The sequence below is a fragment of the Gorilla gorilla genome, chromosome 10 (genome assembly GCF_029281585.2).
Source record: "Gorilla gorilla gorilla isolate KB3781 chromosome 10, NHGRI_mGorGor1-v2.1_pri, whole genome shotgun sequence".
Taxonomy (NCBI): domain Eukaryota; kingdom Metazoa; phylum Chordata; class Mammalia; order Primates; family Hominidae; genus Gorilla; species Gorilla gorilla.
Genome location: NC_073234.2, coordinates 69905158 through 69923339, shown reverse-complemented (window position 1 = coordinate 69923339; position 18182 = coordinate 69905158). Strand labels below are relative to the sequence as shown.

The 18182-nt window shown below is 40.6% G+C and overlaps 1 protein-coding gene across 1 annotated transcript in view; it reads right to left on the bottom strand.

The window, feature by feature from the left end:
- Positions 1 to 18182, bottom strand: part of SINHCAF (SIN3-HDAC complex associated factor) — a 43666-nt gene that overhangs the window by 23754 nt on the left and 1730 nt on the right. The gene's annotated exons all lie outside the window — the stretch shown is intronic.

Below are 18182 nucleotides of genomic sequence, written 5' to 3'. Positions count from 1 at the left end.
GAGACGTGCTGGCACAATCTGCTTTGCTTTTTCTCCTTTGGACATTCAGTTGCCAGTTATGACAGTAACGGTGGGAGGCCAGGAATGTGCAGGGACAGCGGCCTGGAAAAGATGAGGAATTAAGTTTGTGTTCTAGATAAGTTAGAGAATTTGTCCCTGATTGGCTTACTGATAGATAGACCTGGGGGCGGTGGGGAAGGGTGAGACTTAGGGCTTATTACTAAGCACAGAATGAAAATATGGCCTGGCTTTAGAAGCTGAATTTGAATTTGGAAAGTGACATTTGGAGGGAACTGATGTAAGTATATGGTAACATTTGGAGTGTCAGAAAAATCAATCTCTGGTGCAACAAGTAGCATGTAATGATCTTGAATGGCCCTTGGAAGCTGGTGACAAATCCAGCAATCTGAGAGACTGCCTCCATCTGCCACACTTTAGGAGAGTTTAGCTCTCCTAAACTATCTCTGCTGGGGATGGAACTATTTTTCCATCCCCAGCAGAGACCCTGAAAAGTCAAGTGTATATATATAGGTGGCCATCATGTGTACAGAAACATTAACCAGGTTATATATCCTATAATCTGAGTCAAAGTAGACAAGGCCAGTAGTCCCCAAAGTAAATATAATACTCTAAGAATGTTTAGACAGGAGATCATACAGGCCTGGTCTGAAGTCTTAGGTCAATTAGCTGTCCACTCAGATGTTGTCAACTTCTCATCCTGGTTTCAGGGTTGAAGCTGTTTGGTGAATCAGAGACAGGGATCTTTGGTGGGAGTCATGGTCCATTCAGGAAGTTGTGCCTTTTTAAGGTGAGAGATACGGATCCGTGAGTCTACAACCTTTAACTCTGCTGTGCATGGATTAGTCAACGGTACCTGGTAGGGGCCCCTCCACCAAGGCTGGAGGGAGTCCTTTACGAGATGTCTTTTCCAACAGACAAAATTTCCAGGTTGGAGGTCATGACCAGAATCTTCATCTCCCAGGAGCACACTGTGGGACGTGTCTTGCACTAAGGTCTGGCTTTTCATGAGTTGGTGAACAAGTCCCTTACAACAGTGCAAGATGTCCCCATTCAGTAAATTTGTATCAGTCATCTTGATTCCCATGTGCCTGGGTCTTCCAGTTACAATTTCATGAGAAGAAAGCTGATAAAGGGATGGATCAAAGGTTGAGCAATACCAAGGGGAGTGCCTTCAGCCAGCAGAGGTGAAAAGCCTCCATAAATTTAGCCAATTGTGTTTTTATTATTCCATTGGTCCATTCTACCAATCCGGGGACTTAGCCAATTGTGTTATTATTCCATTGTTCCATTCTACCAATCCAGAGGAACTAAGGGTGGTAGGCACAATCAAAATACTGAAATATAGGCCAATTTTTTAATTTTTTTTTTTTTTTGAGACTAAGTCTCGCTCTGTCACCTAGGCTGGAGTGCAGTGGCGTGATTTTGGCTTACTGCAACCTCCGCCTGCCAGGTTTAAGCGATTCTCCTGCCTCAGCCTCCTGAGTAGCTGGGACTACAGGCGTGCGCCACGATGCCCGGCTGATTTTTGTATTGTTAGTGGAGACAGGATTTCACCATGTTAGCCAGGCTGGTCTTAAACTCCTGACCTCAGGTGATCCGCCCGCCTCAGCCTCCCAAGTGCTGGGATTACAGGCATGAGCCACTGCGCCCAGCCCCAAATTTTACAAATGCTCAATGACCTGGGCAGTAAAATAAGTTCCCCTATTGCTGTGAAGTTCAAAAGGGGACTCCCCATAACGGGGTAATCCCTTCTTAATAAGATTTTACCCACTACCATTGCCCATCAGCAGGATGGGCAATTGCATTACCCAATGCAAAAACATGCATATCATTACCAATACATGTTTATATGCTTAAGATGGTGGCAGCTAGATAAAATCAAGCTGCCACATCTCAAAAGGTCTAGGTAGAAAAAGAAAATGACCCTGAGCCCCATAAAGGGGTTTTCCAGGATTGTGTTTTGGGTAGATGGTACACTGTAAATCAATCTTCTGTGCCATGATGACAGTCTCCAATAATATTGTTTATAATAGGATATCATTTTATCTGAATTCCAATGGGTCAAGCTGTAAATGTGTTCCATGAGGGGTATCTGATACCCCACTAGGATAATGGGTTTATCATTAGGTCCATACCATAGTTCAGTTTGGGGGAAAAGTACCCCCCCCTTTTGTTTCCAGGTAGATCTTTCTTCGGTGAAAGCTAAGTCTTGGGTTTCCTTTAGCGTAGATTTAACTGTTTAAGTCTCACAGTCATTCCAAGGATTGGACTGGTGTCTCAAATGCAGCTCTCTTAGCTACTGCATCAGCAAATTGATTACCTTGACTCTGTGTTGTGTTTAATTCAGAGCAGCCTGGAACCTTTATAATTGCCAAAAGCGAGATCCAAGACTAGTCCATTTTTTACGAGTTGCCCTGAGAAGGTTAAATACCCTCTCTCTTTCCATAGCATTCCAAAGTCATGAGCACCACCAGATGCATAGGGGCATAATTTTTGCTACTTTATTCTTTGCTAGCTAACAAGTTTGAGTCAGGGCAATCAGTTCAGCCAGTTGGGCTGACTTAGCCTGAAGAAGATCAGCTTCAATGACCATGGCACATCCTGCTTTAACCTTACCACCTTCTCCCCTCAAGTAAGATACATCTGTAAACCATTCTGTCTCAGCATTATCTAGTGGTGATTCTTGTAGGTCTGTCCTTAGGGTAAAAAGTTGGGTGTGTCATCAGGATGAAGTAATGAGAGGTCTTATCAGAAGACTGGCCAGGCCTGGTGCAGTGGCTCATGCCTATAATCCTAGCACTTTGTGGTCTGCTAAATTCATATTTCAGTATTTGAGAAAAGTAAGTGGGGCACTGTATATCCCTGTAACATCACAGTCCAAGTATACCGTCATTCTCGCCAGGTAAAGGCAAACAAATACTAACTACCTGGATGTATAGGGATGCTTAAAAAGGCACTATAGAGATCCACAAGTGCCACTCAAGGTGGGCAGACCGCTTGAGCCCAGGAGTTTGAGACCAGCCTGGGCAACATGGTAAGCCCTGTCTCTACAAAAAATATAAAAATTAGCCAGGTGCAGTGGTGCAAGCCTGTAGTCCCAGCTACTCGGGAGGCTGAGGCAGGCAGATTAACTGAGCCCAGGAGGTCAAGGCAGCAGTGAGCTGTGAACACACCACTGCAGTCCAGCCTGGGTGACAGAGCAAGACCCTGTCTAAAAAAGAGAGAGAGAGAGAGTGGCAAGGTTAGGATTACTGCAACGAGATGGTAACATTAGAGGATAATAAAATTAAGACCTAATAGGAAGTTAATCTATTGAAAGACAAGTGTTGAGTTATGATGGGAATTCAGAAGTAGCTCAACTGAATATGGAATGAAGGCAGTAAGGGAGAGGACCCCATGACTATCTCTCCAACAGTTTTATATAGAAGGGCTGTAGCTGATATTGCCCTCATACAAGGGGGCCATCCTCGAGTCATTGGATCTAACTGCTGACTACAATAGCCTATAGGTCTGAGTTAACATACCAAATGTGTTCCCCCCATCTTCATGAACAGAAATAGAGAAAGTTCATAGTTTGGGTGTCTTATTGCTGGGGCATTTATTAACCTTTTAAAAAAAAACAACAACAACAGACTCTTGCTCTGTCACTTAGGCTGGAATGCAGTCGGCTCACTGCAACCTCTGCCTCCCAAGTTCAAGCGATTCTCCTGCCTCAGCCTCCCATGTAACTGGGACTACAGGCGTTTTGCCACCACATCTGGCTAATTTTTGTATTTTTAGTAGAGACACGGTTTCACCATGTTGCCCGTGCTGGTCTTGAACGCCTGGCCACAAGTATCTGCCCACCTCAGCTTCTCAAAGTGCTGGGATTACAGGCGTGAACTACCGCGCCTGGCCTACTAATCTTTCTTTAATTTGTTGCACAGCTGGTTGTCCCTCACAAGTCCACATGATGGGATCAGGCTGGTCATTCTTTAAACAGGTACAAAAGGGTTGAGTCACACGATAAAAATTTAGTATCCAGCTTCCACAACAGCAGGCCAACTCCAAGAACCCTCTAAGCTATTTTTTAGTAGGAAGCATCAAAAAAGCTAAGATTCCTTTGATTCTATCAGGATTGATGTTCAATCCTTTGGCTGACATAACATGTGCCACATGTTTGACTTGAGAAAGACAAAATTAAAGTTTACCCTTAATGTAATGGCCAATTGTTGAAGTAAGTACAAGTTTTCTTCTTCAGAGGAAGAAAGTGTGTCAGAGCAAAGGAGGAGGTATGCACACACTGGATGAGGGATGAGGATCCCCTGAGAGAAGTCCGAGTCTGCTAAATTCATATTTCAGTATTTGGGAAAAGTAAGTGGGGCACTGTATATCCCTGTGACATCACAGTCCAAGTATACCGTCATTCTCTCCAGGAAAAGGCAAACAAATACTGACTACCTAGATGTATAGGGATGCTTTAAAAAGGCACTACAGAGATCCGCAACTGAAAAATATCGTCAGGGACAGGCACAGCGGCTCACACCTATAATCCCAGCACTTTGGGAGGCTGAGGTGGGTGGATCACTTGAGGTCAGGAGTTCGAGACCAGCCTGGCCAACATCATGAAACCCCGTCTCTACTAAAAATACAAAAATAAGCCAGGTGTGGTGGTACACATCTGTAATCCTAGCTACCTGGCAGGCTGAGGCAGGAGAATCACTTGATCCCAGGAGGTGGAGGCTGCAGTGAGCTGAGATTGTGCCACTGTACTCCAGCCTAGGTGACAGAGTGAGATTCTGTCTCAAAAAAAAAAAAAAAAAAAAAAGAACACTATCATCCTTGATATTTGGTATGGCAGACAGGTGTATGAAGGTTAAGAAGCACTGGATATCTAGGTATTATAATACTGTCTACAGCCCTTAAGTTTTGTACAAATCTCCATCCCCTTCCCATTTGGTTCCTTGACAAGGAAAATGGGGGTGTTGCAGGGACTGATGCAGGGAATAATAAAACCTCTCTCAAGATAATGTCATGATTGGGGCAACTCCATCTATGGCTTCTTGCCATAGTGGCTATTATTTTACGTTAAACAAGGGATTCTTAGTGTTAATCTCAACCTTTATTGGAGTAGCTGAGAGTATCTTTCCTATGCCTATGTTAGACTGGGACCACAGCAGGTAAGAAATCGTTTCAAGTAAAAGCTTAGCTTCTGGCATTAGTAGAAAAGTTGAAGTTTAAAAGGAGCCTTATGGTTTCCTTCCCTTTATTATATTTCATTTTGTTTTCTCATTTTCCCAATCACATGAAGGTGTCTTTACACCACTAACATCAACTTGTGATTTTTTTTTTTTTTTTTTTTTTGAGACGGAGTCTCACTCTGTCGCCCAGGCTGGAGTGCAATGGTGTGATCTCGGCTCACCGCAACCTCCGCCTCCCAGGTTCAAGCAATTCTCCTGCCTCAGCCTCCGGAGTAGCTGGGATTACAGGAATGCACCACCACGCTCGGCTAATTTTGTATTTTTTTAGTAGAGATGGGGTTTTTCCATGTTGGTCAGGCTGGTCTCAAACTCCCGACCTCAGGTGATCCACCTGCCTCAGCCTACCAAAGTGCTGGGATTACAAGCGTGAGCCACCGTGCCCGGCCAACTTGTGATATATTATGAGGGCATTTTTTGGTTTGCTTTCCCCAATCCCATGGTTTCAGTTCCAGAAACATTTCCCACTTTAAGGAAAAAGAGATGAGCATTATGGATGTCGTGGAAATTTCAATCCAGAAGGTTAAACAGGTACTTCTGGGCATATCAGGAAAACATGGGATTGGCTAAGGGTATCACATTCATAGCCCTTGGGAGGAAGCCAAACCCAATGAACCACTAAAGCAAAGATGTGAACTTAAAGCAAGAGATAGGTTTATTAGGTATACCCACCATGTTAACTTTTTCATTCCTCTGAGAAATGGGGTTTTCAAGTAAGGTGGAATTTATAACTGATACAGGAGCTCCTGTGCCTACTATTGTGTTAATTTCTCCCAAAGAGTGAGTTAAAGCAGCATATTGGGAGAAATGAAAACCTCCTATTTCCTCAGAGGAGTCCTAGTTTTCCAGTTTATCATCCTGTTGTTTCCATTTCAATGTCCTGCAATTCCTTTTAAAATGCCTAGTTTCTTGTAGTAGTGACAGACAAGGGGAGAAGAGTTCTTAGGACCAAGACTTCCCAGCCTGGGAGTTTTAAGAGGTTAACTGTTACCATTGTTAAGTGTACAGCCTTTTGATTTTCCTTTTTCATCATTGTGCAGAACAACTGGTCAGCCAGTTGACCAGTCATTAGTTCTGGCCATCACCTTAGTCAGTCATGTGACATTTGACAAGAGTGGGTAGTGCATCATCCAAATTGTTTGGGAAACTTTAATAATATGTCATTTTTATTGTTTTCAAAGTTGTCCACTGACATCTGCAATATTGTTTTCATGTTTTATCAAAGTGGGTAAAAAAATCTACAACAGGCCCATCTGGATTCTGGCAGCATCGCTGGATTTTAATCCAATCTACGATCTTTTTTTTTTTTTTTTTTTTTTTTCCTGAGAGAGTCTCACTCTGTCGCCAGGCTGGAGTGCAGTGGTACAATCTCAGCTCATTGCAACCTCTGCCTCTGAGGTTCAAGCAATTCTCCTGCCTCAGCCTCCTGAGGAACTAGGATTACAGGTGTGTGCCACCACGACTGGCTGATTTTTGTATTTTTAGTAGAGATGGGGTTTCACCAGTTGGCCAGGCTGGCCTCGAACTCCTGACCTCATGATCCACCCGCCTTGGCCTCCCAAAGTGTCCGGCCGTAATCTATGATCTTTTGAAAAAAACAAGGGAATGGCATTTAACAGAGAAGCTGCTCATACCCACGCGTCTTTGAGCCATCTTCTGAAAGCTGGGGAGTTGGCTGTGGCAGAGGTCATACTGGATTTTCAGGAACAAGATCTGTTAGGGGATCCAACCACACTGTGCTTTTTCTAGCTATTCCTTAGCTTAAGCAGCTGAAACCAGCATGTAGACAAGCCGATAAATGTCAGAATGACCTGGGTCATAGATTTTGTGAGTTCAAATTCTTTGGTAAAGCAAATCCAATCTTCATAAGGGTCAGGAAATTCCTTAACTATGGCCCATAATTTGGCCTTCGACTAGGGTTGATAGAGAATCAGGACTCCAGGCAGGCCGGGCACACACGCTGCTGGTACTGGAAGTGAACCACTGGGACCGAGCATGAGCAAGCCAGTGAGTGGGTCCCGCAGCCCCCTGGACCCAGGGCCAAGCATGGCGGCTGCCAAGGTGGCTTTAACTGAGAGAGCAGATCCAACTGAGCTTATAACAATATTTTTGAAGTATGCAAGCATTGAGAAAAATGGTGAATTTTTCATGTCTCCCAATGACTTTATCACTCCATACTTGAACATTTCTGGAGAAAGCCAGCCTAACCCAAAGACTGTGGAACTTTTAAGTGGGGTGGTGGGCCAGACCAAAGATGGGAGGAATGTTGTCCCAGCGTTGATGATGCTAACTTTGATCACTTGATGAAGGTGGCATCCACCAGCTATTTCCATTTTAATGACTAGTATCTTTTCAAGAATGTGTGGCCTTTTGATTGGTCCTGGGTGCCCCTGATACTTTGTTTATGGTAGCCTTTCAGCTGTTTGACAAAGCTGGCAAAGGAGAAGTAACTTTTGACCAGAAAGAGGATGGTACCAGCAGTCTACAGGTGTCATCCCAGTCACTGTTCCCTGGTCCCAATGGTAACAACTGACATTTATCACCATCAATTGGTTTTGCCTGTTTTTAAACTTAATTGGAACTATACAGAATGTACTCTTTCAGTCTGGCTTCTTTTGTTCAACATTTGTGAGATTAATCCATGCTGTATTTTTTATTTTTCTTCACTGTACAGAATTCCGTTGTGTGACAGCATATCCATTCTAGGGTCGATAGACATTTTGGGACATTTTCAGTTCTGGCTACTACAAGTAATGTGTTTTCAACATTGTTTTACGTATTTTGTGTGTGTGTGTGTGTGAGTGTGTGTGTATTTCTAGGAATAGAACTGCTGGGTCATAGAAAATGTGTAAATTTACCTTCAGTAGATCTTGCTAAACTGTTTCCTAAAATGATGGTACCAGTTAACACTCATACCATCATTGTATGACGGCTCCATTTATTTCAGATATTTGCCAACACTTGGTATCAGTCATTTGTTATTTCAGTAATATCTCAGTGTGGTTTTGATAAGCATTTCCCTGATTCCAAATGGGTCCTAGAACTTATTGGCCATTTAGGTATCCTCTTCAGTCATGTGCTTATCTTCTGGATACAAGACCTTTGGTGGTGATATGTTTCATAGATGTCTTTACTCTGTTCACTGTTACTCATTTAACTGAGTCTTGAGGAACTTAAGTTCCTAATTTTAATGTAGTACAAATTATCAGCACTTTCTTTTGTAGCTAGCTCTTTTTGCGTCCTGATTAAGAAATCTTTGCTTTCCTCCAGGTCTGGAAAATAATCTCCTTTATTATCTTCCAGAAGTTTGTTTTCCTTTCAAATTTAGATTTTAATTGTTCTAGAATTTGTGATATTTTTACATGGCATTAAAGGTAAGGGTCAAAGATTCTTCCCTGGCCCTCTTCCCCATGGATATGTAGATCACCCAGCACCATTTAATGAAAAGATCACTCTTTTCTTTTTTCTTTTTTTTTTGAGACGCAGTTTTGCTCTTGTTGCCCAGGCTGGAGTGCAATGGCACGATCTCGGCTCACTGCAACCTCCACCTCCCGGGTTCAGGCGATTCTCCTGCCTCAGCCTCCCAAGTAGCTGAGATTACAGGCACCCGCCACCACGCCCAGCTATTTTTTTTTGTATTTTTAGTAGAGACAGGGTTTCACCATATTGGCCAGGCTGGTCTGGAACTCCTGACCTCAGGTGATCCACCTGCCTCGGCCTCCCGAAGTGCTGGGATTACAGGTGTGAGCCACCCCATGCAGCCAAGAATCACTCTTTTCTTTATTGCACTGCAGTGGTACTGCTGTCATAAATCCAATATGGGGCTGTATCTGAATGCTCTATTCTTTTCATATAATTGTATATTATCCACTAATACTATACTATCTTAATTACTACAGCTTTATAAGTCATACCTGATAAGTCTTTCAACTTTATTCTTTAAGATTATCTTGGCTATTCTTGGCCCTATTCATTATCAAAACAATTTCAGAATAAGTTGTTAATTTCCACAAACATCCTGCTGGGATTCTGAACGCATTGAGTATGTGTAATATCTGTGTGTATATGTGTAATTAAATGTTTTTTTGTTTGTTTGTTTTGTTTTTTCTGAGACGGAGTTTCGCTCTTGTTGCCCAGGCTGGAGTGCAATGGCACGATCTCGGCTCACTGCAACCTCCACCTCCTGGGTTCAAGCGATTCTCCTGCCTCAGTCTCCCAAGTAGCTGGGATTACAGGTGCCCACCACCTCGCCCGGCTAATTTTTTGTATTTTTAGTAGAGATGGGGTTTCACCATAATGACCAGGCTAGGCTGGTCTCGCACTCCTGACCTCAGATGATCCACCCTCCTCAGCCTCCCAAAGTGCTGGGATTACAGGCGTGAGCCACCACACCCGGCCAATTAAATGTTTTAATCCCTTAAAAAAAAGAGAAAGAGAATTAGGAATCCCCCACCTATTATAGGCTGTTCCCAGAATGAGGCAACCACAGGAAGCATTCCTGTGGAGTTCCTGTCCCTCACTTCTGAACAAGAGGTTGCTGCCAGGGTAGGTGGAAGGACAACAAGAGCAGGGGCCTTTGGAGCCGTGTTTCCTGTCACAGTCTAACAAGTGGCAGACAAGGAGAAAGAGATGGCAGAAGAAGAAAAATCAGATCCAGCCTGGGGAGTTAGAAAGATGAAGATAGAGTGGCAGGGCACAGTGGCTCACACCTGTAATCCCAGCAGTTTAGGAGGCAAGGCGGGCGGATCACAAGGTCACAAGATTGAGACCATCCTGCCTAACATGGTGAAACCCTGTCTCTACTAAAAATACAAAAAAAAATTAGCTGGGCGTGGTGGCGGGCGCCTGTAATCCCAGCCACTCTGAAGGCTGAGGCAGAACAATGGCGCGAACCCGGGAGGCGGAGTTTGCAGTGAGCCGAGATCGCGCCACTGCACTCCAGCCTGGGCAACAGAGCGAGACTCCGTCTCAAAAAAAAAAAAGAAAGATGAAGATAGAGTGAAGGTGTAGGTGGTGAAGGAGGCCCAAAGAGAGGTACTTCTGAAGATTTTTTTTTAATAGGAGAGTATATTTGAGAGCTATCTGTTAATACCTCTAAGTTGTTTATCAGCATTCTGTAAGGAAGAAAGATCATCCTACCCACTTTTGCTACTTTCAAGATACCACTGGAAGTAGTTTCCCCATTCTGGTTGCTTAATTTTTGCACTAGCACCTTCCATCCTGGTCTGCATATATCAAAGGATCTGCATTTAGGCCATTGTGATGTGGAGTCATTCTTCAGTCATCCTGGTCCATTTGTTTAAGTAATTACACAATGAGGCACCCCAAGTACTGTATATTAACCCAGCTGGGGTTTCTAAAGGTGGAATCAGATGTTCTGCAGTTGCAGGGGATTTAGTCGACTTAGAGGATTTGTTCTCCATAATTTTTAATACCTTCTCATTAGATTGACTAAGTCAGGAGGTGTTCTGAATCTGAAAGTGCTGCTTGCAAACACAAAGCTTGAGGATGCACACCCAGGAAGCACAAGTTCCAGTAGCTTATTACCTGTGCTCTGAAGTAGACTGCATGAGGCACAGTCCTTATATATTTTTTAAACAGGAAAATATGTGCGGTATGGTGAAGCAATAGTTGAGAATTTGGTTCATATTCAGTGATGTTATGCCTAAAGTAAAGTAAATATGTGGTTGAGTGGGTAGAAGAGAAAAGTTAATAATTGTGTAGGCACCTTAGGGTCTGGTGGAAGGATGATTGATTCCATCCTGCCTTTGTTCTGTATCTGATAAACAAGTTTACAACCAGTATCTGTCAGTAAAATATTTAACAAACTCCAGTTACAAACCCAAGGGGTCAGCTTTAGTTTGTAGGCAGTGGTTTAATTATGCATATGTCCAAACTGCAGCCATCTTGGACCAGTTTTCTCTTTTCTTCTGACACCATCTATCATCATCTATCTGTCTACAGTATGCTGTCTGAAGTTTCTTCAAATAGGACAAACATTTTGAGAAGTTTCTCAGGATTTGAAAGGTTACAGTTAAAACATGCCTATTTATGGGAGTTTGTAACGCTTATCTCTGACATAGCTGTCTTTGCAATATACACACATTCCTGGGCCAGAAAGAAATTTAGAGGAGGACTGTGTTTATCAGTTTTTTCTTTTATTTGCTTTCACAGGTGTAATAAATGTGTTGCTTAAATTTTAAGTTGTCATTTGTATAGCACTTTACATTTTATAAAGCACTTTCACTGGCATTCTTTCTTTGACTACTATTAGCCAAAAACCCAAAAATTGTTTTAATACTGTAACAGTTAAAAACAATCAACCATGGCCGGGCGTGGTGGCTCAAGCCTGTAATCCCAGCACTTTGGGATGCCAAGGTGGGTGGATCACCTGAGGTCAGGAGTTTGAGACCAGCCTGACCAACATGACGCAACCCTGTCTCTACTAAATAAAAAAAAATTTGCCAGGCGTAGTAGTGGCAGACGCCTGTAAATCTCAGCTACTCAGGAGGCTGAGGCAGCAGAATTGCTTGAACCTGGGAGGCAGAGTATGCAGTGAGCCGAGATTGTGCCACTGCACTCCAGCCTTGGGGACAAGAGCAAAAATTCATCTCAAAAAAATAAAAATAAAAATAAAAAACCATGCCATAATTATAGCTGACCAAATAAATTGAATATCCCAAAGTTAAAAAAGATTAAAGGTAATAGCTAAGTCAGCAAAAGCAATTAAAAAAGATAACTAATTACATGGACAATATATATAAACAAAAAATAAAGTTTTAAAACACAACAATCAATTCTAAACATCTGTTTTGGCTGATTTGTAGGGTTTTCTTCTACTTTAAAGCTGTGGGTTTCATATAAATTTAATGATCTTAATGAATCTAACTTAATGAATCTAACCTTGGTGCTGTTGAGTCAAGAAAGGGATGAGATAACCACAATATATCAAAGACACAAAAGGGACAATTCTAATCCCTTCTAATGAAATTGGGAAGCCAAAGATCAAGAATAATGTCTAATTTTACATCTAATTAAACACATAAGTTTACTGAATATAATAATATACATAGGAAAGAAAAAGAGTTTCACAGCGATAGTTTATATTAAAGATGCTATTTAAGAAAAGTTTTCTGATAAATAAGATTAAAGATTATCTCTTATAAATCTCAGCAATACTAAATACTTGTTCATTTTAAGCTCCAACCAGGAAACAGAATGAAAAATACTGAAATGCAAATTTTAGAGCTTTAGTACCCTTTTTAATACGGAATAGGAGACAGTGAAAAGGTGATGAATTTAATTCAACTATTTTCTTGTCTTTTTAAATCTTATAAGGGTGTTAACTCACATTTAAGGATATGGAGAGGGTTCTTATTACGATGAATTTAACATATGTTAAGCTCACCTTAGTTGGCATACATGCTTTGAAGGACATCATTAGTTACTCTAACTTCCCCAATTCCACTTTCTAGATTCCTTCTTCTGGCTTTTTTATATATTCAGAAGTAAAGCGTTTTTTAATATTCAAAAGTACCTTTCAAAACTCAGTAATAACACTGGGTGGACTAGATGGAAGAAAATTGAGAGCAATAGTCAAACGTGGTAAATAACAGTTAACTTCACAACTGTCCAAGTCATCTTGGGAACTGAAATTCTGATATGCACAAATTAGGGGAACAACCTCCCAAATGAAACTATCCTTAAGTTTCCAATAAACCAAAACCCTAGCTTCTAATTATCATTTTTTTCTTTCTAAAAATCAACTGGCCTAAGTCTTTAAAAACAAAAAAAAAACACAAGATAGTTGAAGTGACTTAAATGTCAACGAATTTTCAGATTGGTTAAATTATGGTTGAAACACCACAGAACGCTGTTTCAACCTTTAAAGCAAATTGAACAGTAGTAATACAGTATAATCTCATAGGATGTTTTTAAAATGAGACTGTAAGTACACAAACTTCTTTTTAAATTGGTTCTTAAAAATAGTAAATAGTGGTTGCCTCTGAGGAGTACAAGCATAAAAGAAGCTTACTTTCACTTTACTACCTCCTGCTTTTTTTTTTTAACCAAGAGCATCACTCTCCAATAACCTTGGTTATCAAGACACACCTTAAGAGTAATCTAAAAAAGCACAGAGAGCTTAAATAAACTTCCTCAAAGACATACAGATGGAGAGATACAAATTAGAAAATACACTCCATGGGAGAGACTACGAAATAGACTGGTAAGATCTAAATACACACAGAGCAGAATGGGAAGGAAACTGCAGACAGGAGACAAGCAAAAGATTTGTAAAGTGGGAAGGAAGCAGCAGTGAACAAAGACAAAAAGAACTAAGCAACCAAAGACAACTTTGAAGTGAAGGAGATGCATTTCTTTAGAGCCAAACTAGAAATGGCATGATGATGGGAAAGAAAAAGAAGTAACACGAAAAAATACGCGCGATCACAAACTGTGGGGATACTTGAGTTCCTGTAATTGGTAATGCCACCATGGACACCATTTTAGTCAATCATATGCTATCATTAATCACATTTAAGTACAGCATCCAGTAAACACTAACAGTGTAACTGGAGCAACACTTTTCACAAACGGTCAACAGGACTAAATGCTTTGTATTCTCCCGCTGCTAGGCTATTTGGCTGCAGTATACCCCAACAATGAGACATGTTTCATCTGCAGTTAAGGAAACCCATGGAGCAGTAAGACATTATTTCCTCTTACCTGCTTCTAGATAGCAGCCTACATCTCAGCAAAATTCCTGAATTTAGCTAAATTTAAGGGACAAATGTAAATCTGTCTAGAAGAAAACTGAGAAAGGGGTAGCAGACCCCACTTGTTTGCCAACAGCCTCTCCAAACATGTGCCCTGTCTCTGAGAAATTATATGGTAAAGCATTTATAACTGTGGCTGTCTATGGAATCCACACTTGGCAGAAGAGCCTAAAACTCATCCTATATAGGAAAGAGGTCAAATTCAGAAATAAACAAGTCTTCAACTGAAATGGCATAGGTTAAAAATAAAATTACAAATTCGTCTCTGGGCTTTAGATAGTGTAAAACACCAGGCCCCTCCAATTTTGGTAGAGCGAAAAAAAAAAAGAAAAAGAAAACTAGGTCTCCCAATTCTAGATTAAGAGGAATTCCAGTAGATGAAAAAAAAAATTGAAAGTGTCAGAAAGAATATTTATTTGCTTTTAATGGATGATTATGAGTTAGAAAATATAACCATACTTGGGTCTGCAATGAGTCAATTTGGAGTATATTTCTGCTTCTGTCTTTACAACTAAATAGGAAGTCACTCCTAATTTTATTTGCCCTTCTGTAACATTGGGAAATTCTGTTTATTTCCTTGAATTTATAAGAGTTGCACATTACAGAAAAATAAATGCTATCTATCCCAAGATATATACAACAAATTTAACTGAAGGTAAAATTCTGATTACTAAAGATTTTCTTTTAAGCCCAGGTCTGTGGGAAAAGAGGAACTTAGCCTTTTCAGGGAGACTTTAAGGTCATGAAAAGCCCCATATACTCCTCTATGAAGCTGTTCTCCCATTTTCAAACTTGAGAAAAATGTTAAGAAAATGGATACATGATAGTATACACACCTGATTTGACCCAAACCTCAGGAAAGTTCCTTAACCTCACTAATCCTGTTTCCTCATCTATAAAATAATGACAGGCCGGGCACAGTGGCTCACGCCTGTAATCCCAGCACTATGGGAGGCAGAGGCAGGTGGATCACCTGGTCAGGAGTTCGAGACCAGTCTGGCTAACATGGTGAAACACCGTTTCTACTAAAAATACAAAAAATTAGCCCAGCCTGGTGGCGTGCGCCTGTAATCCCAGCTACTCAGGAGGCTGAGGCAGGAGAATTGCCTGAACCCAGAGGCAGAGGTTGCAGTGAGCCAAGATCGCACCACTGAACTCCAGTTTAGGCAACAAGAGCAAAGCTCAGTCTCAAAATAATAATAATAATGACAAATCCAAATCTCCTGAATAGTATCTGTAAGGCATCAACACAACATCAACACAAAGATCGGCACAAGGTATGCACTCAGCTCTGACAATTCTTTTTACTCACAAATCTTCTTTCTTTTTTTCCTCTTACATTTCAGGTATCATTTTGCTTTCTGTCTTTGGGCAATCCACTCGCAGGAAGTTACTAACCAACCTTATTGGTAATACCTATTATTCATTCCCTGGTCCAATCTCTCCCCTTAGCTCTAGGATAAATATGGCCAACTGACCACCAATCCATTCCAATCTTTAAATACCCTGAGAATTGATTATATAATCTTCCCTCCAAATCTGCTCTTCCTCTATTTACCTATCTTGGTTGTCATCCACGGTCACACAAAAACAACTTGGAAGCCCATTGAGCTCTTCCTTCACCCTCTGCATGGCCCTCCATCAAATTTATTGTGAAGTCCTTAGAAATTCTGTTTCTTCCTTCACTTCCATCCCCACTGCCTGTTTGTTCCTCATCATGGTGCATGAACTCCTGTCAGAACCTTTAAACATGTGATATCTTCCTAAAGTTCAACTACTAGTCTTCCCTTCCAAGGTACCAACACTGGCTTCATGATAGTATCTAAACTCCTTGGCAAGGAATTCAAAGCTTTTCAGGATCTGCTCCTGCCTACCAGCTGCTCCCAACTTGGAATTCTGATATTCTAGGAGTGTCAAACCAACTTTAATAACTAGCCACCCTCTACTCAGGCTGTTATTTCTGTCTGAGACGGCTTACCCTCTATCCCCTTGACCTGGGAAATTCTCTTAAGAATTACTTATTTTACAAAACCCTTCCATACCTTTATTAGAACAACTACCACATAAGATTTCACTTCTTGTTTACTGCATTATCTCCTCTACTCAATAGTAAACCGCTGTAGAGCAGAAACTAAGTCTTGTATTACAACCAGGTGCTGGCTGTACATAGTACACAGAAACGGGTAGAATTTGCTAACTACTCAAAGAGTGGGGCAGCCAAGATTAATATAAACAGTATATTTAAGGGCATGGAATGGGAAATGGTGTCTACAATAAAGACGTGAATTTTAAAAACTAATGTTTTGAAAGGAGTCATTGTTTGCACTATTGATCATAGAAATATTTTTAATGTTTTTAAAAAGGAGTCTTTTTTTTAACATTTTGTCTATAGACTTTTGTAGGAAAAAAAACCTGAGGTTTTAAAAGCTATAGGAAAAAATGTTTCTTGCTTATTTCAAGCAGGAGCAGGGGGAAGGAAATTAGACTAGTGTGGGGAGAAATGAGAAATGAGAGCTACTTCAACTCAGCACAGTTAACATTTGCCAAATTAAAATAACAGTAAGCCAAACCAAACTTATAATAGGTGGAAAACAACTAAATACAAAGCTAGAAATAAATTCTTTAAGTTCAACTGTAACTTTCATACTTGAATATGTAACAGCAGTGTACCTGTGACATTAGTATTTCTGAGGCAAAGAGAAAACCTCCCTACCTTGAAAACAAACTCCCTTTTTGGACTAGATGACATTTCCAGATTATTTCCATAATACAGAAAAATCCTAGTTGCAGATTCAATAAAAAAACTGGAGAAACAAAAGACAACAAAAAAGTCTCAATTTATAACACGCCAAAATCAAAACTTAAGTGTGGGAAATACAGGACAATCTTGTGGACAAGAGAAATCAGGAAGAAAGAAAAATGACATTTTCCAGGTTTCTGCAGGACTTTCTGATGTAAAATGGTTGAATCAGAATTGAAAAGACAACCAAGAGTCAAGGGCAGTGTCTTCCCAGAACTGCTTTCATAAGGTAAGGGAGGGGACCAAAGACACTCATTCTTTCCACTAAAAATTTACTTAATGTTTCCCCAGAAACGATAACTGACACAGGCCTCAGTTTTATCTTCTGTAAAATGTCTACTTCCCAGTGTTGTGAGGACAACAGCAGCTAATATTTATCAATCATGTCACTGGCTTAATTACAACTTATTTAAAATAGGTATTACTACCATTTTACAGATGAAAAAAACTGGATCACAAAGTGACTATAAGATGATGACAGCTTTGAAACCCAAGCATTACTGACCCAGAAACCTCTGAACAGCAAAACTTCGTGCCTCAATACATGTGTTCCTTTTCTGCTCAACCAATTATATTCCTACCATCTCTTAAGAAAAAACGAAAATGACATACTTTTAAAGCAACCTACTATGTGCCTGGCATGATAAATTGATTAATTTATCCTCATAAGAGCTGAAAAACTTCTATTTTACACGTAAAATGGTTCTTAAATTGCTTCTCTGACATAAATATGTCTGAGTTTGAGCCCTATGAGTCACGATTTCCCAGGACTTGATAACCACTCTGGGGGAAAAAAAAAAAATTGACCATTCAGGTTCCAGATATACAGAATTAAGAATACTGTGCAAGGACAGACAGACTTGGGGCCTGCTGTCCACCAGTGATCTAGAATATTCTACCAATTGAACTTCGTATCTCCAACCTCCCACAAAAGCAATACAAAGAGAAGGCAGTAGAGACCTTGTCTGTGGGTCTTTCCCACCCTGAATTCATTCACATTGATAATCCAAATCTCTGTTTTACATCATCTAATTAGTAAAACAAAAACCATTAAGCTCTGTATGTAGTATATGAAATCTGCTAGGAAATGGAAATTCTAGCCATAACTTAGCTATGAAATACTAATTAAGAAAAGCAACTCAAACAATCTCAGCGTATTTGCAAAGCACCTCATATGCATTTTAAATACAGGACCCAGAGAAATAGCTGCGAAAGGAAAGCCAAAGTTATTAAATCCAAAGTTTTTCATTTTCTTGACATGCTCTTTCTATTTAATACAAAAATGTACTAATATAGGTTGCCTTTTGGTATTGTAATTTGGTCAACCAAAACTTGGGAAAAATAGGT